The sequence below is a fragment of the Hemiscyllium ocellatum genome, chromosome 30 (assembly GCF_020745735.1).
Source record: "Hemiscyllium ocellatum isolate sHemOce1 chromosome 30, sHemOce1.pat.X.cur, whole genome shotgun sequence".
Lineage (NCBI taxonomy): Eukaryota > Metazoa > Chordata > Chondrichthyes > Orectolobiformes > Hemiscylliidae > Hemiscyllium > Hemiscyllium ocellatum.
In genome coordinates, this window is record NC_083430.1 from 9,832,669 (window position 1) to 9,856,470 (window position 23,802).

Consider the following 23,802-nt stretch of genomic DNA (forward strand, 5'->3'; position numbering starts at 1 on the left):
AACATCTATGCAATCACACATGTAGACTAGCAGGACTTATCCAATTAAGGTCACATTCTCAATGTGAAACCTTCATGCAGCAATAAGTACTGTTAAAAATAATATAAAGATTAAACTGTAAAGTGAAAACTAAATACAAGATCATGGAAGATAAACAAACAAAATGATGGAGAAACTCAGGAGGCCTGGCAGCATTTGTGGAGAGTAACAGAATTAACGTTTTGAGTCCAATATGACTCTCCACAGATGCTGCCAGACCTGCTGAGTTTCTTCTGCCTTTTCGGTTTGTAAACTGCAAAGTAAGGGTGGCACGGGGGGGTCAGTGGTTAGCACTGCTGCCTCACAGCGCCAGGGACCCAGGTTCAATTCCAACCTCAAGTGGCTGTCTATGTGGACATTCTCCCAGTGTCTGCATGGGATTCCTCCTACAATCCAAAGATGTGAAGGCAAGGTGAAGTTACCATGCTAAATTGCCCATAATGTTAGATGCATTAGTCAGGGATAAATATAGGATAGGGGAATGGATCTAGTGGGTTACTCTTCGGAGGATTGGTTTGGACTAGTTGGGCCGAAGGGCCTGTTTCCATACTGCAGGGAATCTAATCAAATCTAAGCTTTTTGGCATGAACATTATGATTTGATATGAAAATTATTATAATTAAAATTCCCCTGAATGATCTCATTAAGTCTTTACTTCTAGACAGCCAAATGAATTTGAAGAGTTTTCCAAACTCCTGCAATACTGAAGTTCAAATACTGTTGAACAACAGTTATGCAACAACAGAATGTAAGCAAGGATGTACACTAACAACTACCCAAAAATAAAGTTATAGGAACCAGAACACAAACCAGAAACTAGACAAATCAGCAAAACCTGGGCCTGTGATGATCATTCTTCCTACTTTCATTTGGAGTGAGCAGAAAATGTATTTAAGCATGCAACCATTTTTAACTGCGGTAATTTAAAAGGGCTAACTAGCTCACAGCATGTGTGGAAGCTCCTAGGACTGCCATGTAGTTGTGCAAATTAGAGGGAATGTTGCAAGGTACCTTATTAATCTGTGCAAAATAAGCTTGACTCCACAACCTACTCAAAAAGGATCAATTAATCAATAAACACAAGTGCTTGGATGGTTTTTAAATAGGGACAGTCAACCTGTGTTCTGTTTTCAAGAAGGAAGGGCAATTGGTTAAAGGAGTGAGAGCAACAGTCAAGTTTTGAAAAAACTGAAGTAGGATATAGCCTTTTCATGTACCAAATAAGAAACTCTCTCCTTTCCCAATCAATACAGCACGAAACAGTGTTTTTGCACTTTTATACAAGTTTTTCTTGTAACAATTAGAAGTTCAAGCTAGAAGACGACGCTGGACACCGATTGCAAACATAATTCCATACAAAATAATTACCATACAGGAATATCTTGCACAACATGTGTTTTGTATTCGAAGTCAAGAGTTACAGCGGCAAGCTACAACATTTGGGAAACAAGATCCATATACAAAGTGACTTGAATATTAAAGCATCAAGTAATATCAGTAAAGTATTTGCGGAAATCTTAACAGAGAAACTAATCTGAAGTATGTTTGAAATGGGACTGTGGCAAGTTACTTTTTAAGTTATAATGAAAACTTGCAAAATTCAGGAGAAACAAAAGCAAATGATAGCTCAAGTGCTTTTTCTCTTTTGGCTTCAGAAACAGCAATTCCTTGGCTCTTCGTTCAAAGTAAACTACTCAGTGGCTGCACACTAAATCCAACACATGCTGGTGAGTCATTTCCCGTTTCTGCTAACCAGGCCATGAAAGTAGCACCATGATATAATCTCCAACAGTATCACACTCACTCCTGCCCAAGGTCACCATGTGCACAAAAACTACATTTCTAGTGGAAAGTTTCACTCAGCACTTAGTTTAGAAGTTTCAGGCAGTTACCATCTTCACTGGAGTGCGACAACTAGAAAAATGTTTAAACTATACATCAGGGATTTGAGATTAACCCTTAAACATCTGTACAGCTTCATTCTGTCCTTCAACGTGCCTTTCAACTATAGAATTTAAGAAACCACTCATGCAGCTGTCAAATGAGTCAGAGGTTAATTTCCATCGTTCTGTCTGAAGATATGGAAAGATGTACAAAATATGTGTATGGCTTTGAAATTTTGCAAGTGAGGTTTGACTAATGCAATTAGAGGATGAAAACATAATACAACTCTGCAAAGCATAGAATGTCACTGCTTGTACAAGTGTTTGTATTACAACTTAACGCCACACAAAAACAGTAACAAGAGAAACTGATGAAACTGTCACCAAGATTTAATTCATTAAATCAGGTAGAGCCTGCAAGTCATACCAGGCACCATAACCTTCCAGTTATCAAAGTACATTTCAAAAGACAATACTTAGTGGCAGTGTTCCCTCACATTTTCTCCCTGGCTGGGCTGGCATCCAAAGTCTACGCATGGCAGAAACACCCAGAACTGGAACTCAATGTCACAATGTGCATGCCAAAGCCAATCGCCATGCGCAGAACATTGGAATTGCTTTCAGTATGTTCCATCACACAACTTAGAGGGAATGTAGCTAATAGGAACAAAGGAATATAGGATCAGCGGTAGGCCACTCAACTAGTACAACCTGCAGTCATTCAATTAGATGATGATTTATCATCTACCTCAATGACATATTCCTGCATTACTGCCATGGCCGTTGATGTCATTTGTCTTTAAACTGCCAATTTCAGTCTTGAACATGCAGAATGATTGAGCTTCGATGTATTGTTTTCCTTGGAACAAAGAAAACCAGTTGAGGTCTACAAAATTACAAAGAGCACATATACTCCATGGCTGATTTTCAGGAGGCATAGTTTTAAATGTACGCTTAATTCTCCTTGAATGCCATAGTTGCATTCCAGCTACACCTCACTTAATAGAAAATAACTTAATATAAATAATAGGGCCTAAAAATATCACTCAGGATTGTTCAAACATCACCCAAAAGCTTAACACAAAATATAGCACAGCCTGAATGAAGGTTTAAATCATTTATTAATGAAACAAAAGTAAATTTAACACATTACATTGAAAAAATATTGTTAATGCAGGAAGAGAGGGTCGTCATCATCATCACTACCTTCAGGTGTAGTTGTGGTTGCAGAAGTAGATGGCTGTGGTTGATTGTCTTTTGACTGTTTCTTTGGGGTGAGTTCAGATTGAGAGATTTGTAGGTACAGTAACAGATTAGAAAGGCAAATGGCATGCATGAGAGTAATGCCGTCCGACAGGAATTATACAGGGCTTATACAGGAATTATACAAGAATATTCTTGCCTCAGAGGGAGAGCAATCAACATTAAACTAATGAATGTTTGAGGTGAAGCTGCTCAATATTTGGTACTGTACCTCTCGCATGCTCTGACAGCAACTGACATCGGCACATGTGCAGAACAGCGTGGAGACTTCAGTGCTGACATCAATGCATGCGCAGAATGAAGTGCGCAAAACGATCGCTGCTGGAATCGCACTATTGCGAAAAGAGGTAAGCGTTCTCAAAAATACCGTTCCCTAATTCTTCAGGAATATTATAGCCAAATCGAGCTACCGAAACATATTTTATATGAGAACTATCTGTAACTGGTAGGAGATTTACAGCAGACTTATGGAGGATATTATTTTGACCAGAGTGGTGGATATCTGGAACTCACTGCCTGAAAGGATGGTAGAGGCAACATTCAAGTAGTAATTAAATGAAAAGCCACATCATACAAGGTCAGAGCCCAAATGCAGGGAAATGGAATCAGACTAGATAGGTACTTTAATGAGTGGCGTGGACAGAATGGGTCAAAGGGCCTCTTTTCATGCAGTAACACTGATCCGTCTCTACTTCATGATTCTATGAAGTGGTGATCGAGATTTTGAAACATTTACCCTCCTCAGTGATGAAACTCATTTTCAATCTTTAATGGCCCACCTCTTTTCCTGATATTATGCCTCTTGGTTCTAGGGTCATCAGCTAGCTAAGCTGAAGAATACTGACTTGCAACATCAGAATAACTGAGCCTTAATTCCACATACTAAGACAGACATCCAGATAAAAGACATGAGGTCTTGGATTAAAGTGCATTATCTACACTACAAATAACAGCTCTCCCACAAAATTTGAATCTTTCAACACCTACACAGGTTTGGAGATTGTTAAATAAAAGCTCAACCATTGAGCCAGGCTTATTACTCAGGAGGCATCATCACATCCTTCTTCATCCAACTCTTGATTCCTCAGGCATTGAAAAAAAGTGTCCACTTCAACTCATAACAGCTCAAAAGAACACCACCTGATATTTCTCTACCATCTCAAATGCACAACCAATCCGATGGTCTCAATAGATACTTTAACTTTTAAAACTTTTCATACTGATCTAAAAAACAGTCAAACCATATTTACTTGCCATCCAGTACCCTACTTTGTTTTAAGGCATTATGGTCTCTGGTAGTTCTTGACTCTCAAAGTGGGCTTTCATGCTGTGGGAATATAAACAATGTCTTCCCTTTATGCTGGCAAATTTCCCTGGCAGCCACTGTGCCAGCCAGAACTAAGTATACACAAATTAAATTTAACTACGCATACTCAAGGCACCAGCATTTACTGCTGCTTTGCCACGGAATCTGTCCCACAAAAATAAATATGGATCCCACAGCACAAAATGCCGCAGTCAATATTATAAAACTGTTTTCTGAAGTGGGTCCACAAAATAAACACAACATTAAGAAAATGATCTTCATGCTCACTGCAGAAATTTAAAGTCTCCCTATGACTCTTGTCCTATGTGATTTCTTCATTAAATGTGAACTAAATATGTACAAGGCAGCATAGAAGTGACCAACAACTTAATAGGCAAAGTTAGCATTTTTATCTTGGTAGGACAAAGTGAAAGACAAGAAAGAGAATACTCAAAATACACTTTGCACCAATATTCTTAAATTTTATGAGAAAAACTAAAGAGCCTGAAACACAAACTAAAGCTAAGCACCTCTGATGCATTTTTTAAAATTATTGTACCAACCAAGTTTAATGCTCAGCTCAGTGAATTAAGATACTTTTCTTCTTACATAAAATGCAGTGCTTAAGTAGTTTTGACAAATGGAATCACCGTTTGCTGTAACAGGTCCTAGTCACTCACTCTCTATACATTTTTGATATAATTGACAATTAATCAAATAACAATGGATAATTATCACTGGTACCATGACAAATAGATTTTTTACAACACATCTGGAATATCAAATACAGTTTATGTTGTATTGCATTTAATTTATTTTGTGGACAAGAAAACAAAACATTGAACACTACCAATTTGTTACGAATACATTTTGCCTCAACATAATGATGATGTTATGAATTCAGAGTTTGATCTGTAAACTCCTCAATCAAAAAGTGAAGTTTGAGTTTTCCTTGTAAATCACAACTATGGGTGCAAGCTTCTATTGAAACTATTCCAAGTTAAGTTTGTTCTATTTTGCTGACCAGGCCAGCATTCACTGCATATCCCTGGTTCCTATTAAGGTAGTGGTGAGTTACTGTTGCAGTCCATGTGCTGCAGACAGACCCACAATGCCTCTAGGTAACCAATGCCAAGATTTTGACCCAAATACACTGAATGGCATTTTTATGCAAATCAAAATTGTGAGCAGCTTGGAGGGGCACTTGCAGATGTTGGCATTTCCATGTATCTGTTGCTTTTGTCCGTCTAGAAGTGATCATGGCTTTGGAAGGTGCTGTCCATGGAGCTTTGGTGAATTTCTGCAGTGTATCTTGTAAATTGTACACACTACTGCCACTGAATGCTTCTGGGTAGATGGAGTAAATATTTGTAGGTGTGGTGCAAATCAAGCAAGTCCTGATGGTGTTAAGCTTCTTGAGCATTGTTATTTTGCATTCATCCAGATTATATGGACAGTATTCCATCACACTCCTGACTTGTGCAAAGTAAATGGTGGATGGACAGACTGTGGGCAAATCAAGAGGGGAGTTACTCACTGCAGGATTCTTAACGTCTGACCCCCTCTTGTAGCCACTGTACTTACATGACAAGTTCAGGCCAGTTTCTGGATAGTGATAACCCCTGGATATTGATAATGGGAGATTCAGTGATGGTAGTGCCATTGAATTTCAAGGGATGATTATTAGACTGTCTCATACTGGAAATGGTCATTGATGCCACAAAAATGCTAGGCAATGTGACATCCCACTTTTCAGCCCAACTCTGGTTATTTATCAAGGTTTTGCTGCATTTGAACATGGACTTCTTCAGCAACAGAGTTGTCAAAAATGATGTTGAACATTGTATAACTATAGATGAACATCCCCACTTCTGACCTTATGATGGAGGGAAGGTCATTGATGAAGCAGCTGAAGACGGTAGGCCTAGAATATTACCCTGAGGAACTCCTGCAAGATGTCCTGGAGCTGAAATGACTGATTTCCAACAACCAATTTACTATGTGCCCTGGATGACTCCAACTAATGGAGTCCAAAGACGTGCAGGGTAGGTAGGTAGATTAGCCATGGGAAATACAGGGTTACAAGGATAGAGTAAGGAGGTGGTTCTGGGTGGGATGCTCTTCAGAGGGTCAGCATGGTCTCGATGGACTGAATGGCCTGCTTCCACATTATAGAATCATAGAATCCATACAATGGAGAGATTTTGCCCCTAATTCCCACTGACTTGTTTTGCCCTTTTTCATTTACTATAATGCTTAATTACAGAAGTAGAAGTGTAACATATAATTTTTTTGACAAGTTAACTACCTAGTCATTAAACTGTGATGTAAGCTCTGATCATTGAAAGCAACAACTATGACTCAAGTAGCATGCCGAAAATAGTTTGATGGCAAAATATGCCAGAACTTACAAAACAAAAAAGGTAAAGTTTCCTTCAATCCCTGGTGTGAACCACTAGGCTGCAAAATAAATAGGCACATGCTACTGGAACACAGTTACATTTTTTTCACTGATAATTAGACAATTATTCCAACTGGCATTAAATAATTGTGTTTATTTGCCAATATGAAAATTAACAGTTCAGATCTTTGGGCCAACTGTCAGTTATCTCAGTTGGATGAAATATGTTAGTTCAAATGCAGGCCCCCACTTTGAAGAGATAATGTTAAATAGCTGTTCTGCTTCTGGGATACAGCTGGGTAAATAGTATCCAAAGGAAGGGCAACTGAATTCAAAAGGAGTACTGATCACTGAAATTGAGCCGAATACTTCAACCATCATGGGCAGTATTGAACAGTGGTAACAGCAACAGATAGAGAAATCTGTAAACATCTTCTAACCAACCTGTTCGGAGGTGCTATTACACGTCTATGGAGCAGGTGGGACTTGAATCCAGGCTTCCTGGCTCAGAGGTAGGGACACAATGAGTGCACAACAAATTCCCTTTGAGAAATCTGTATTCTTGGATCATCATCTGCATGAAAACTGGCTCGGCCTTAAAAAATCAGTAGACATGACATTCAATTAACTGGCTAGCCAAAGTAGAGGGGACTGAAAACTCTTGTGAAATGCCTGACTAAAACCTTTCAACAGATTTGGAATACAGCTAATAAGCTACGCCCAATTTTAAGTTTGCAAATCACAATTACAAATGCCTAACAAATTTCAACTGCATACTTTGCATGAATAAAGTTGAAATATCCATTAGCAAGCTACACAAAACATTCCGGATAAACAGTGGGAATTAAATTCCTTTTCTGCGTTCCAATAAAATTCCTGGATTGCCCTTGGAATGTATTTGTGAAAGATTTCCTTCACAATTCTTCAGGCACAAACAACAAAATGTCCCTAGTCTCCTTAAGATTTAAAATTGGCTTTTATCTAAACCGTCGCACACACTGCATGACGGCATGTGTGTATGTGCAATCTGCAGAATGATCATATGATGACATATTACCTGACTACTGCAATATCTACAGATGCCAAAAATTATTAGGCCAAGCTCTTAGAACGAGTACTGACTTGAGGCAAGATGTGATATTTATTCCGCCTGAGAATTCATAAGAACAATCCTTTAAAAGTATTTGGAAATGCCAGTGTTGGACTGGGGTGTACTAAGTTAAAAATCACATAAGACCAGGTTATAGTCCAACAAGTTTAATTAGAAGCACTAGCTTTTGGATCTTTCATCCAACCACCTGATGAAGGAGCAGTGCTCAAAGCTAGTGCTTCCAATTAAACATGCTGGACTATAACCTGGTGGTGTGAGATTTTTTACCTTTAAAAGGAGATTAAGTAGGCAAACAAACTAGGTGCTTTTAAACAGCGCTTGAGTTCTAGATTACTTTCATTCCTTGTATGGGAATTACTAAATCAGGGTACACAGGGAGCTTAGTTCTTTCCAGTATGATAAAATAAGAACCTCGTCTTCCAAATAACTGAACACAATGGCTTGGTCTAATTAAAGACTCGCTTTCAGCCATGAGGTTTCTGGCGAATAGACTTTCATGACAAAGTCTATGCGATAATAGATTGCACGTATCATTATGCAGTTCCTACTTTTACTAGGCAGTGTCAGTATTAAATACTTTGAGTCAGGATTACAATATCATTTCACTTTGCCTAATTAGTCACCTTTGTAGCATGTTTTGAGTAGAATTCAGATTGTCAGAACAAGTAGAGAGAGAGAGAGAGAGAGAGACACAAAGAAGAGAGTGACTATCAGAATGCATAGACAGAGAGACAAAGACGACTGACTGGAGGGGTGGGGGGGAATCCAAGAGTGTGTAGGGAAAGAGAGAAAGACAAAGGGGAGGGAAGCATGGAGTCACTGACTTGTTGGAAAGTGTGCAAATGTCTGTTTCACACAAGGATAGATCAGGTTCAGTTGTGTTTCTCAGTTCGTTGTCAAAAAGTTGATCACCACTCTTGGTGTGGGCTCAAAATGAAGAATTCCTGATGAAGGGCTTTTACCCAAAACGCTGACTCTCCTGCTTCTTGGACCCTGCCTGACTGCTGTGCTTTTCCAGCACCAGGCTCTCGACTCTAATCTCCAGCAGCTACAGTCCTCACTTTCGCCTACTCAAATGAAGAATGGTCAGACAGGGAAGATGCCAAAGAACTTCACAAATGGGAGACTAGTTTTATCTCAATCCACCAGTACTGGTTATTGCTCTTCAGTTTAAAAAATGTACCACAGAGACACTAAGCAACATGGCTTAAAAAGGCAATAATTTTTTTTAACACAAGTTCTTGCATACAGCTTTTCACTGTCAGAGTAGACCTATACTTAAAATTTCACTGAACTTTAAAACTTAAATGGCTGTCATTTGGTCCCTTTCACCAATGCAGGCTCTTTGAAAGAGCTACTGATTAATCTTAGTCCCACGCCATTTTCCCCACAATCCTGCATTGAATTTGAATTTAAAGCTATTTTAAACTGATTCTTTTTTCATTAATTCAGGCAGCACATTCAAGATCATAACTAACACACAAGTAAAATTCACATTTCACATCTGTCCTTTATTGCCAATCATCACCAATTATCACAGAGTCTACTGCCAGCAAAACTGTTTCTCCGGCTTACTCTATCAAAATGCTTCATGAGTTGATCACTTCCTTAACTTTCTCTAAAATCAAAAATCCAACTTCAATTACTCCACATGTTCTTAAACTGTGATAGCATTCTAGTAAACATCCTCTGCATCTTCAAGGTCCTCTACAGAGACACATCTGGAATTGAGAGAGATTTATTGTAACATTCAGTTTCAGTAAAATTCAGGAACCCAAAGGCTTTTTAAACTGCTTTCTCAAATTGCAATATATTCACCTAGATGTGTGCCCATAAAGTCCACGTTTCTTCTCTTACACCTCCCTTGAGATTTCTATCCTTTATTTCATTTTGCTTTGTCTCATTATTCCCAAAAGTTATCACTCCACTTGTCCCCAAAGGACCCATTCTTGGCCAATGCCTGTCACAGCCATGTTTCTTTTAAAAGTCAATGAGTGACTGGGAATTATTTTTAAACGCTGTAGGGCTCTGTGGGGATTATTAAAACAAATTTCCCTAATTAATCCACATTTGTTCACGTACCTGTTAATTTTGTTCTGGATTAGAGTTTCTGAAAAGTTTCCTATTACTAAACTTAAACTGACTGGCTTGGAAAATATTGCCGCTTCTCTGGGGTTTCTGTGGATCTTCCATTGAATACCACCACACACCCTTCCCCACAGGGTTAATGTGCATAAACAGTACATAATGTTTACTTCACCTTCAGCAAACATAATCCACAAACCCCAAAATGTAAAATAAAGCACTGAAGTCATTTTCTTGTCTGCCATTTCAAGGGTACTGATTCAATGCCAACAAGCAGAAAGGAATGAGGGAATCAGAAATAGATTTAATTAGGTGGTATGTTAGTTGATGGAAGTTTTCTTAAACAGACAGGAACCAGTTCCTAACCATAAATGTCCAGTCCAAAATGGGGCAAAGACTGAAAGTATGAAGATTGCTGACTGTTCATACTAGATCATTTTAATTGAAAAGAAGAGATCCAAAAACATGCTATCCCATTAACCTTGCTTCTTCCATCAATTCCTGAAATTTGCTCAATTACCTAGGTCATGGTGTGGACTGCCTGGAGTACTAAACAGAGGACTTCAGACATTTTTTGCTGTACGTGATAGAAGAACAAGCCTTAAATAACTCTGCTTCGCCAGACCAGGCTGAAAATAACGGAGGGGCCAATAATTATAACCTTTTGATGTCTAAACTAGTGCAGCCACAACCCAGTCCAACCATTTTATATGTAGGCCTTATGTAATGTTGTCATGGAGCATCACAAAAATGTTGTAGCCAGGTTAGATCTAGGCTTTTAGCTTTTAATTTTTTGTTCTATCGAGTACAAAGCAGATTGTAAACTCAGAGCATCAGAACTAGAAGCATGACTCCAATTCAGCTCCTCGAGCCTCCTTCACCATGTGATGTGATCGTGGTCGATCTCATTTCCACCTCAACTGCACTTTACTGTCTGCTCTTCATAATCCTTCCATCCATTCCCATTTAGAAATCTCTATCTCCCTGGTAGGTTCCCTTCTTGAGATTCTTACATGCTTGATACAACTATAATACACCAATTTCTGTGAATATCCGTGATTCTTCATTTCGGCAAGTGCAAGCTTTTGGAGGAACACTTAACACTCTTGGTAAGTCTTGCGGGGTATGTCAAGCAAGGTTCCCTGAACAAGGGAACTGTCCTCCCTTTATACAGGTATTTATATCAGTCAGTCATGTACACAAGACACAAACCCTGGCCACTCCCCCACAGTCACATGCCACACAAAAACAAAAAGAGATTAGATTATTTCCAGAAATGAGATTAGGCTATTCCTTAAAACAGTATGGGATTAGATTGTCACATCCTACCTGCAAGACAGGAAAACAACGTTCTTCCCTCCTCCCCCCACCCCCAGCTGGGACATCCAATATTTTTACATGCCAACACAACAAAATTACCCTTTAACATCTCATTCTCTCATTTTATCATTCCAGGATAACCAACTAAATGAGGATGAAAAAGGTGCTACCAGCTTATATGTTAGAATCTGACAGCCAGTATTTAAGTTATTGGCACATAGCATACAATGAGTGTAACAAGAATTACTATTCCATACAGTCAACAGATCCTCACATAGAAAAAAAAGCGTTCGCTAGTCAAGTTCTTAAATTCTACAGTCCTTAGTGACCATTCCACCCCCTCCAAGTTGAGTGAAAATGAGCCAGCTATCCAAAATCTCCTTCAGTAAAGTCCAAGTCCAACCTGAAAACAAAAATTTCTCCATGGAGAAATCTGAATTCTTGGATAAGGGCAGTTAAATACTAAACAAAACTGACAAGACATCCACCTTCATGGAGATACTTCGGATGGAGGATACCAGAGCATCGGAGCATGACGTGCCGCAGCTGCAGCTTCAGCAGCAGGGTAGGTGAACACAGTATGTGGAATGGCAGGGGTCAGTTCTGTTGTGTACAGTGGATAGGGAGCCCAGGCCTCTGGAGGTGCAGGGATCAGTGCTGTTTGTAAGGGTCCCATGCAATGAAGTGTGCTCCCAAGGCACGGTGCGTATTTGTGGGGTTAGTTGTAGCCGTCAGTTTGCTTTTGGCCACATTAATGTTCACCTTTGCGAATTCCAACCAAAATGTCTGAGAATTTTTGGGATCAAGTCGAATGCCATTAAACGCATTCTTTACTGCTTCTGCTCCCACTCTGCTGTCAAATGTAACGAAGCCAACTGACTGTTTTGATGTTAGCTTGATCAGTGAACCTTCATATCCCTTAAATGATCGAAAGACAAGGTAAAGCTCATGTAGTTTAATATCCATAGGAAGGCCACTGACAAAAAGCATACAGACACAGACCTCCTCTTCACCACTGTTAGCTTCATCAGATGATGAATAAGGACGAAGGAGGTAAAACCACACTGTCTCTTGAGCATTATGCTTCGACTGAGGGGGAAAATGGGAAGACAATATTGGCCTAGTCAGCAAACAATCCAGATAGTTACGATCGCACAGTGTCAGCGGCCGCCCGGAACATCAGTGCCTCACAACGTACGAGCCCACAAGATGTTCAACCTTGGTCCCTCTCGATATTCCTGTGTGCCGGAGATGGTCCCCTCACTCGATTACTCTCTATCCTACGGATTCCTCGAACGGTAATTAGTCCAGTTGAGAGAGAGAGAGTTTTGCAAGCGTGCTGGCAGATAGAGGTTAGAGTCCTCTGCGCTGCATTGGGGGGAGGGGGTGTGTGATTGAGGTTCGGGTCCTCTGCGCAGTACTGGGGCTAGTGTTTAATTGGGGTTTGTGTTGTGTATTTGATTGGAGTTCATGTCCTCTGTGTTTAAGTGGGATTCAAGGCCCCGTGAGGATGACAATAAGATGACCAACCTCCAACTTCATCGATGTCAGACATGACTCTAGCCACCGGACAGTTTTCGTCCTGATTGATTGATTTGCTTGATGGACTGCTACTTGGGGCAAAGGTAATTCACATCAGGTTTCATCATTAACAGAAAATCAACTATTTATTGTTGAAAATTGGTTTTCAACAGAGGCAAAAATTGGATAAATTTATTACACAGTTTAGGTTGTAGTGTTTTAAACCCAATACATGCTCAAATTATTCAAAAGAGAGACAAATCAGATGATTTGACACAAATATTGTGGGTGGAAAGAAAACAAATTCTGCAGATCAATAAACCCAGACCACAAGGTGGAGGTTATTTCCTCAAAGCTCTTTGATTTTAGCAAGGAAGGGAGAGGAATATTTCTCATACCACTCATTGCACTGCACTCACAGGTCTTGAATTGCAGCTGGACCAATCTGTAGGATGCCACTAGAAAGAATTTTCCCTAACTTAAGTGTCAAATATTCTAGTTGCAACTTTTTTGGGAACCTTTTGTTCAAGCTGTCCTAGATGCTTATAGCCTGTTTTGGCCTCCTGGTCTAGAGGTAGATTCACTGTCACTATGCTGTTGTGGCATAGGGAGGCAATTTTCAAGGGATATTACTACAAGACAATGAATCCAGAAACTCAGCTAACATTCTGGGGATCTCGATTCAAAACCCACCACGGCAAAAGTGAGTACTGCAGATGCTGGAGATTAGAGTTGAGAGTGTGGTGTTCAGAAGCACAGGTCAGGCAGCATCTGAGAAGCAGGAAAATCGACGTTTCAGACAAAAGCCCTTCATCAGGATTCAGTCCCAACACGCCAGATGGTGAATTTTGAATTCAATTTTAAAAACCTGCGATTAAGAATTTACTGAACCCGTATCACTGTTAATCATTGAAAACTCAGTGCCTCACTGATGCCCTTCAGGGGAGGAAATCTGTCACCCAGCAGAGTTTGCGCATTGTCTCCATGTCTGTGGATTTCCTCCAGGTGTCTGGTTTCCTCCCCCACTCAACTATTACCATCTGAAATAGGGCTAATCCTTGTCTTAAGAGTACTGGCACTTCTCAATATGGGGTCTCAACCTCAAAGCCACCAAACAGAACTTTTGCTCGAAACGTCGATTCTCTTGCTCCTCAGATGCTGCCTGACCTGCTGTGGTTCCCCAGCACCACACTCTCGACTCTGATCTCCAGCATCTGCAAACCTCACTTTCACCGAGAACTACTTTCATACCAAACACCATAAACAAGTGACAAGAGCTAAGCAGACACAACCAGTGGATCAGATCTAAACTCTGCAGTCCTCCCATATCTGGTTGTGAATTGCAGTGGACAATTAAACTCACCTGGAGGAGGTGACTCCACAAACATTTCCAATGAAGGAAGAGCCTGAAATAAGGCCGAAGCATTCACACAATCTTCAACCAGAAGTGCCAAGTGGATGATCCATCTCCTTCTCCTCCAGAGGTCCCCAGCATCACAGAAGCCAGTTTTCAGCTAATTTGATTCACTCCACATTCTATCAAGAAATGGTTGTTGGCACTCGATACTACACAGGCTATGTGTTCTGACAACATTCCAGCAATAGTACTGAAGACTTGTGCTCCAGAACTCACCACGTCCTGAGCTAAGCACTTCCAATACAAGTACAACACTGGCATCTGTCCGACAACCTGGAAAATTGTCCAAGTGTGTCTCCTGTACACAAAAAGCAGGACAGCCCAGCCAGTTTACTCTTCTCTCAATCATCAGTAAAGCAATGGAAGGGGTCATAAACCGTGCTAGCAAGCAGCACCTGTTCAATTTTCTTATAATACGGCATTGCACGAGAATGGAACAACTGCGTGATAGCAGAACTGACTGTATCTACAAGATGTACTAGGAAATTTACTGAAAATCCATAAACAGCATCTTCTAAACCCATGACCACTTCCATCTAGAAGGACAAGGGCAGCAGATACATGGAATGCCACCACCTGCAAACTCCTCTCCAAACCACTCTGCTGACCTGGAAATATATCGCTGTTCCTGGGTGAAAACCGTGAAATTCCTTTCCTAATGGCATTTTGGGTCTACCTACAGCATGTGGACTGTACCAGTTGAAGAAGGCAACTCACTACCACCTTTCCAAGGGCAACTAAGGATCAGTAATAAATGCTGACCAGCCAGCGACCAGGTGAATTAAGGAAAGCCTACATGCCAAGTAGGTATGCTTATCCATTTACAATGGATTTGCTAACTGCTGTTAACTGACCAGATGGGAGTCAAGGTCTGAGATAAAGGCCCATTTACAAGAATGTTTTAAGGGATAATCATTGTTACACATCTATAAATGAGCAACTAATTTTGAAAATATTTGCATTCTGACAATACAAGTTTCTTGCATTCTCGGCTAATTTGTTTGGCTGGGAACGTTAGCTTCAAAAATTGAGGTGGGAACCTCACATATCATCTACAAATTTTCAAAACTCTCATCTTCATTTTCAAAAATTATAGCCTGTACTTCCCCAATTCAAGCTTCTCCTCCAGATTTTTCCAAGAAGTCCATGCTTCACTAATTCGACACATTTAAGCATCCAAGATGTGTGGGCCCAAAACTCCGCAACTGCCTCCTTCAGCTTCTTCACCTCTTTAGCTCACTTTCTTCTCATTTAAGGCACACTTAAAACCATACTTCATCCAAGCTTTTGGTAATTTGCCTCATTTTTAAGAGGTTCATACTTCATCAGAGTCATACAGCACAAAAACAAACAAATGAGTCCAACTTGCCCATGCCAACCAGGTTTCCCAAACTAAAAGGATCAGTACTGGGTCCACTTTTGTTTGTCATTTATATAAAGGATTTGGGGATGAGAATTTCAGGAGGCATGGTTAGTAAATTTGCATACAACATAAAATTGGTGATATAGTGGACAGTGAAGAATTTACCTAAGATTACAAAGTGACCTTATCAATTGGGTCAATGTGCTGAGGAGTGGCAGATGCAGTTTAATTTGGATAAACGCAAGGTATTACATTTTGATAAAACAAATAAGGGCAGGACCTACACAATTCATGGCAAAGCCCAAGGTAGTGTTGTAGAACAGAGACCCCTCGGTGTTCAGGTATATAATTCTTCAAAATTTACAGCCCAGGAGGACAGGCTCACTTGCCTTCATTGCCCAGACCTTTAAGTATAGGGATTGAGACGTCATGTTGAGGTTGTACAAGATGTTGGTGAGGCCTCTCAGGGAGAACTGTGTGCAGTCCTGATTGTCTTGTTATGGAATTGAAAAGGGCTCAAAAAAGATTTACCAGGTGAGAGGAGAAAGATTTGAAAAAGGAGATTGGGACAAGCTCTTTACACAGAGTGGTTACAGTGTGGACAGAAAAGACAGAGGAAGTGGTGGATGCAGGTACAGTTACATATAAAAAACATTTGGATAAGTACAAAAATAGGAAAGGTTCAGAGGGATATGGGCCAAACACAGCAGGTGTGACCAGTTTAGTTTGGGAACTTGTTTTGTATGGACTAGTTGAACTGAAGGGTCTGTTTCCATGCTATATAATTGTATGACACTATAACTAGTCCTACTTGCCTGTGTTTGGCCCATATCCCTCTTAACCTTTCCCACTCATGTACTCCAAATGTCTTTTAAATGTTGTAACTTTCCTGCATCTACCAAATCCTCTGGCAGTTCACTCCACATACAAACCACCCTCAGCATCAAAATGTTGCCCCTCAACTCCCTTTTAAAATGTTCTCCTCTAAGCCTAAAAAACATGCTCTTGAGTTTTGAACTCCCCTACCCCACGGGAAAGATCTTTGCTTTTCAAATCATCTATGTGCATCATGATATTATAAACCTCTATAAAAAGGTCCCCCTACAGCCTCTGACACTCCACTGAGAAACGTCCCAGCCCACCCAGTCTCTCATTATAACTCAAACCCTCCAGTCCTAGCAGCATCCTTCTAAATCTTTTCTGAACCCTCTCCCATTTAACAATATCCTTCTTACAGCACGGTGACAAGAACAGTCCGAAAATGCCTCACCAATGTCCTGTACATCAACTTGATGTCCCAACACATTTGTTTGATTGTTTTATTATATTAAAAGATCCACACAGCGACAAATGATGGACCATGGCAATGATACCAGCAATTTAGAGATCGAAGTTAATGTTCTGGGGGACACAGGCTAAAATCCCATTACTGCAGTCTGTGGAGATTAAATGGAATTAATAGATATGGAATAAATACTAGTCTTAAAAATGGCAAACATGAAACTATTGACTGTCGTAGATGCTCATGTGTATCCTTTTGGGAAGGAAATCACCTGATCTGCCCACCACGTAATGCAGCCATGTGATGTCTAAACTAATACCTAGCAGGCCACTCAGGACAACTGGGTATGGATAAGAAATGCTGGCCTCACCAGTGATGCCCAAATCCCACAGCCCAATTTAAAAAATACAAGATTCTAAGAGACAAGTGGGGTGCAGTTGATAAGTTAGGACTTTGTGGTGACCTCGGCCAGTGCAGGATGTTGGTGTCTTTCTGCAACACAAAACAAACCAGCCATCCAGCCAACTGAGCTTAAAAGTACACAAATACAAAGCAATTACTAAACATTCTTTAGTTTTTATCATTCCTATAACCTTCCAAAGAGATCATATTTTAGGTACTCAAATATTGCCATTGGGCAGACTTAAATCTTCTAAATAGTGGATTTTTCAAAGTGAGTTTAATAACAGCTTATCTCCACTCAATCTAACTAGCTCCATCTGACAGATGAGACAGCGGGCAAAACCATAATGTTGCTAAATGCAGTTGTTTTGTTCTTACTGAGAGATGTTGATCTGTTGTTCAAAGCTGTATCAGCAACAAGAGATTTAAAAGCCACTTCCACTTTTGTCAGTTGGGTTTGAAATGGGTCAATGAATACTTAAAAGCAAATTGTGCATGAATCTACAAGGCGTACACACTTGCTAGAAATTAATCTGCATGGTTAACGTCAGAGGGCCTGGTAAAGTTCCAATCTCTCCTCACATAAACTGAAGTATACTCAGTCAGTGAAAGATTAGGATACAAAAGTTGGCTGATCATTTTTAACTATTCCACAACTGAAGCTAACACTACACAGGCAATAAAAGTTTAAAGCAGGGTTTCAGTATTACAATAGCTGGAAAATATTTAAAATGCAAGCACGACTTCCTAAATATTATCTAGAATACCAATGGTCCCTCAAATTTTTCTAATCACCGCGATGCATACTTAGGATCCAAAATATGATTTAGTTTTAAAGATTATGCTTGTGTGAATGTAATGCTCCAAGCTAAATTACGAATTGAAATTAGAGGCAAATGTGTCACACTTAATGTCAAGTCGTCTCTTAGATTTTGAACATATATTTTATCAGTACTTCAGTTGTCACCAAGGTTGTGCCTTTGATTGAACAATTTATCCCACTCATATTTTGGCTCTGTCTTAGTTAGGTAAAACTGGATAAGGTCATATTTGTAGAAAATAGCAATGAAACATTTCCTGAGGCAGCACTTAAACACACAAGAGATATAGAAGTTACATTAATCCTCCTCACAAAAACTTTGATTATGCTAGTCCCTAAAACAACATTTAAACGGCTATATTAGAATAACATAACTGTCAGTACAGGTGATTCATTAAAGAACATCTTTAACCTATAAGCAGATAGAATAAAGTCTGATTATGATGAGATTATAATAAGAGCAGAAACCAACACTTAGAGGAAGCCAATTAGTTTCACCATTTACCAGTTTCAACATGAAACCAGCCTGTGCTCCCTAAGAAATAGGCAGCCATTAGTGCCAGGACCTCTGGTAGAATGCTTCACAATGGCATGCAAAAACAGCATTTTATATTTATAAGCATCTGTGAGCTGTTTTCAATCCGATTACAAATTATTTCATGCAAGTTATACCAGAATGAGTAAAGCAAGCTACAAACTTACAATAAACAAACATGATCAATGTACATACATTATATGGAAATTTACATGACAACATCCTAATATCAAAAAATGCAGAATTAGAAGTTCAGTTCCTCGACTCTCCCACCCACGTTATCTAGATACAACCTTTTAAAGGTTCTACAAAAGTTTCAAAATGCTACTTTCTTTTCAGTGGTCCATTGCAGACAATGGTTTACATTAAACCAATAGCAAAAAATATTTTTTGCAACGAACAGCAAAATAAAAAAGTGTCAAGTCATAAGTTTTCAGCAGGTGGTAATCCTGAACAGGTTGCTTTTATCCAGTAAGTTCCCCCAGGAACATGCTGCATCCTTTTTTTCACTCCCCATCTCTTCCCAACCTCAGCCTTACTTCCCTTCACTAAAGGGAAATCACAATTACTGATCTCAATTCTAACCCATGAAAGAATAGCCAAAGCTAAAAATGTGAAAGGTCATCAACCTGAAACATTAATTCTGTTTCTCTCCACAGATTCAACCTGATCTGAATTCCTTTTGTTCTTATTTCAATGCTAAAACACCTCGGTTTAAGTAAAGGATTTCTCAGATCTCATACATATCCCACTATTCATTTTTCTGTACTTTGTCTTTCTGTACTGAAAAATCCGTTATTGACAGCTCCTACCCTCTTTCCTCTAGAAACAGAATACATTAGAAGAAGCCAATGCATAAAGCATTGGAAGACCATTTTCGTACAGTCATTGGATGGAGCAGCAGTACAGCCTGCTAAAATAATGAAGTGTCCAGTACACAAGACAGCAGTTCCCAAACCTGTGCTTCACTGTGCAGAGAACCTCCAGGCAGCTGACAAGCATTAAGCTCCCAAACACTTTAGTCAGTAATATGCCATTAGCTTGAATCATCCAAAACCTCTGAATCCAGCACTGTGCATCTCCATGTTAACAATGACTTGTATGCAATGTTACAGTCAGAACTTCCCTCTCACCTCAAGTTTACTTCAACTGTGCTGATGTTAATTTTTTTTTGTTGTAGAAGTTCTCGTATCAGAAAAAGCACAGGAAGCTAACTGCTTGTCAAGTCTCTCCAGTGCATGAGATGTGTAATTTTAGAATAAAAGAGATACTAGAATTGAGGGTTTAGTTAAGAAAAAGAAGGAAGCATATGTCAGGTATAGACAGGATAGATCGAGTGAATCCTTAGAAGAGTATAAAGAAAGTAGGAGTATACTTAAGAGGGAAATCAGGAGGGCAAAACGGGGACATGAGATAGCGTTGGCAAATACAATTAAGAGAATCCAAAGGGCTTTTACAAATATATTAAGGACAAAAGGCTAACTAGGGAGAGAACAGGGCCCCTCAAAGATCAGCAAGGGGGCCTTTGTGTGGAGCCACAGAAAATGGAGGAGATACTAAATGAATATTTTGCATCAGTATTTACTGTGGAAAAGGATATGGAAGATATAGACTGTAGAGAAATAGATGGTGATATCTTGCAAACGTCCAGATTACAGAGGAGGAAGTGCTGGATGCCTTGAAACGGTTAAAGGTGGATAAGTCCCCAGGACCTGATCAGGTGTACCCGAAAACTTGGTGGGAAGCTAGAGAAGTGATTGCTGGGCCTCTTGCTGAGATATTTGTATCATCGATAGTCACAAGTGAGGTGCCGGAAGACTGGAGGTTGGCAAATGTGGTGCCACTGTTTAAGAAGGGCGGTAAAGACAAGCCAGGGAACTATAGACCGATGAGCCTGACCTGAGTGGTGGGCAAGTTGTTGAAGGGAATCCTGAGGCACAGGACGTACATGTATTTGGAAAGGCAAGGGCTGATTAGGGATAGTCAGCATGGCTTTGTGCGTGGGAAATCATGTCTCACAAACTTGATTGAGTTTTTTAAAGAAGTAACAAAGAGGATTGATGAGGGCAGAGCAGTAGATGTGATCTATATGGATTTCAGCAAGGCGTTCGACAAGGTTCCCCATGGGAGACTGATTAGCAAGGTTAGATCTCATGGAATAAAGGAAGAGCTAGCCATTTGGATACAGAATTGGCTCAAAGGTAGAAGACAGAGGGTGTTGGAGGAGGGTTGTTTTTCAGACTGGTGGCCTGTAACCAGTGGAGTGCCACAAGGATCAATGCTGGGTCCTGTACTTTTTATAATTTACATAAATGATTTGGATGTGAGCATAAGAGGTACAGTTAGTAAGTTTGCAGATGACACTGAAATTGGAGGTGTAGTGGACAGGGAAGAAGGTTACCTCAGATTACAATAGGATCTGGACCAGATGGGCCAATGGGCTGAGATGTGGCAGATGGAGTTTAATTCAGATAAATGTGAGGCGCTGCATTTTGGGATAGCAAATCTTAGCAGGACTTATAGACTTAATGGTAAGGTTCGAGGGAGTGCTGCTGAACAAAGAGACCTTGGAGTGCAGGTTCATAGCTCCTTGAAAGTGGAGTTGCAGATAGATAGGATAGTGAAGGTGACATTTGGTATGCTTTCCTTTATTGGTCAGAGTATTCAGTACAGGGGTTGGGAGGTCATGTTGCAGCTGTACATGACATTGGTTAGGCCACTGTTGGAATATTGCATGCAATTCTGGTCTCCTTCCTATCGGAAAGATGTTGTGAAACTTGAAAGGGTTCAGAAAAGATTTACAAGGATGTTGCCAGAGTTGGAGGATCTGAGCTACAGGGAGAGGCTGAACAGGCTGGGGCTGTTTTCCCTGGAGCGTTGGAGGCTGAGGGGTGACCTTATAGAGGTTTACTAAATTATGAGGGCACAGATAGGATAAATAGACAAAGTCTTTTCCCTAGGATCAGGGAGTCCAGAACTAGAGGGCATAGGTTTAGGGTGAGAGGGGAAAGATATAAAAGAGACCCAAGGGGCAACTTTTTCATGCAGAGGGTGGTACGTGCGTGGAATGAGCTGCCAGAGGATGTGGTGGAGGCTGGTACAATTGCAACATTTAAAAAGCATCTGGATGGGTATATGAATAAGAAGGGTTTGGAGGGATGTGGGCCGGGTGCTGGCAGGTGGGACTAGATTGGGTTGGGATATCTGGCCGGCATGGACAGGTTGGAGCAAAGGGTCTGTACCATGCTGTACATCTCTATGACTACTACTCATTTTCTCTATTATTCAGTTCCAACTTGACATTCATAATGATATAGAAGAAAAAGGAGGCTAAGGAGCCCTCGTTATTAAACTTCATGTGACCAGTTTTCTCCAAGAGATCCCTCTGACTGCTGCCAATGTTCTCAGATGGTATCTTTTTGTCGTCATGTTCTTAATTCAATATTTCAGCTCTCAATGCTATTTCAATTATTGCTCTTCACCTTATGTTACAACTCAACTTGTATTCTTTGGAAAAGCATTTAGGAGGATTTGAAACAGGTCATCAACAAAGTCTTTATACTGCTGGGATATTTAAAAACAAAATATGGTTTGAATCTTCACCTTCTCACCAAAGAGAAATCCCCAAAACTCTAAATGTCAGTGTGACAAGTCAGGTGTCATAAGGGGTTACCAGCCTATACAGTCAGTCAATGTGAGGAAGTGCAAGTGAGCATACCAATTGGTATCCTATTTGCAGGCTTCCCCCAAAAAAACTTCCATAATAAAGGAATTCAGAACAGTGTCAGTATAGACCTCTTATCAAGCTTTTCTTGCTTTGTACAAATGTTTTGACCATGGAAACTATTTTGCACCTTGCCCCCAGTCTCCCTGCATAGATCCAACCTTTCTCATATGTAATCTTGGATTAATTTATACAGTGACAACAAAAATGGGATTCTTAATTTGAAATATATTGGCAGGGCAATAACAAGAAGTAATCTCAAATTGGTTCTTAAAGTTAAACTGGAGCTGCAACCTCTAAACACAAAAATACACCAAAACTTGTAACCTTCATTACTCATGGCCCTAAATAAGTAAATGTAAATAGTTTACAATGGAGTCAAAAGGCAGCACAGCAAAAAAAATGTGTCAATTACTTAGATTGAAAATAATTCATTGAAAGATTTGAAACAATTGAAAGCCACAGCAGCAGTGGTAGATATGCTTTATTTGATATGATAGCAGTTATACAACATTCTATCAATCATTGTCAATATAACCACATAAGGAAAACAGGCTATGAGATATTCCCCCTTGGTAAATGATTATCAGATTGAAATAAATACAATTACATTCAGGGAAAGTCTTAAGTTGCTGCTCATGAGTCATAGGGAATCAATTTACTGACCAAATCTTTCTCAGCAACTACACATTTCTATTTGATAAACTTACATCAACCTAAACTACTCATCTTTTGCAAATGCAATTTCACAGTAACATGCAGGATGATGATCGTTGACAATTGCTCAATGTTAGGAGTAAATTAGCTCCCCTCAGTTTACAATATACACTTTATACCCCATAATGCAAAAGAAAAACAAAGACAACAGCATAATCTTGGAACATAGATTAGAAAGGTGGCAATTAAACTACTTTGCTTTCTGTGAAAATCCTTTAGGACATCCTGCGATTGTGAAAGACATTATTAAAATACGAGATTTTTTAAAAAACCAAAAGTGTTTTATGATCACATTCCATAAACTCATCTGAACCAGGTGTCATTTAGCAACCATTCTCTACTATACTCTCATTTTAACTCCCAAGAGAATGCAGTTTAGTGTACTATTGCTGAAGTAAAGTTCTATTGCGAATCAAATCCTGCTTTTACTTCTCTGCAATTCTGGATTCTCTGCCTATTTCAGTACACCATTTCACACAGAAGCTGGCCTCACTGTGAAATGCTGGACGATAATCATAGCCCATTAACTGAAAATAATTCAGGCTGTGGAGTAACCAGGTATACCAGGTCGTGTAAAAACAGATTAATTAGAAACAAGAGCCCTCTTGTGGTG

The 23,802-nt window shown here is 39.8% G+C and overlaps 1 protein-coding gene and 1 pseudogene across 2 annotated transcripts in view; both read right to left on the bottom strand.

Annotated features, from left to right (window-relative positions):
- The window catches only part of LOC132829922 (protein tyrosine phosphatase type IVA 2-like), a 130,327-nt gene that overhangs the window by 104,701 nt on the left and 1,824 nt on the right, over positions 1-23,802 (bottom strand). The gene's annotated exons all lie outside the window — the stretch shown is intronic.
- LOC132829791 (RNA-binding protein with multiple splicing 2-like) lies at positions 11,899-14,768 on the bottom strand (annotated as a pseudogene).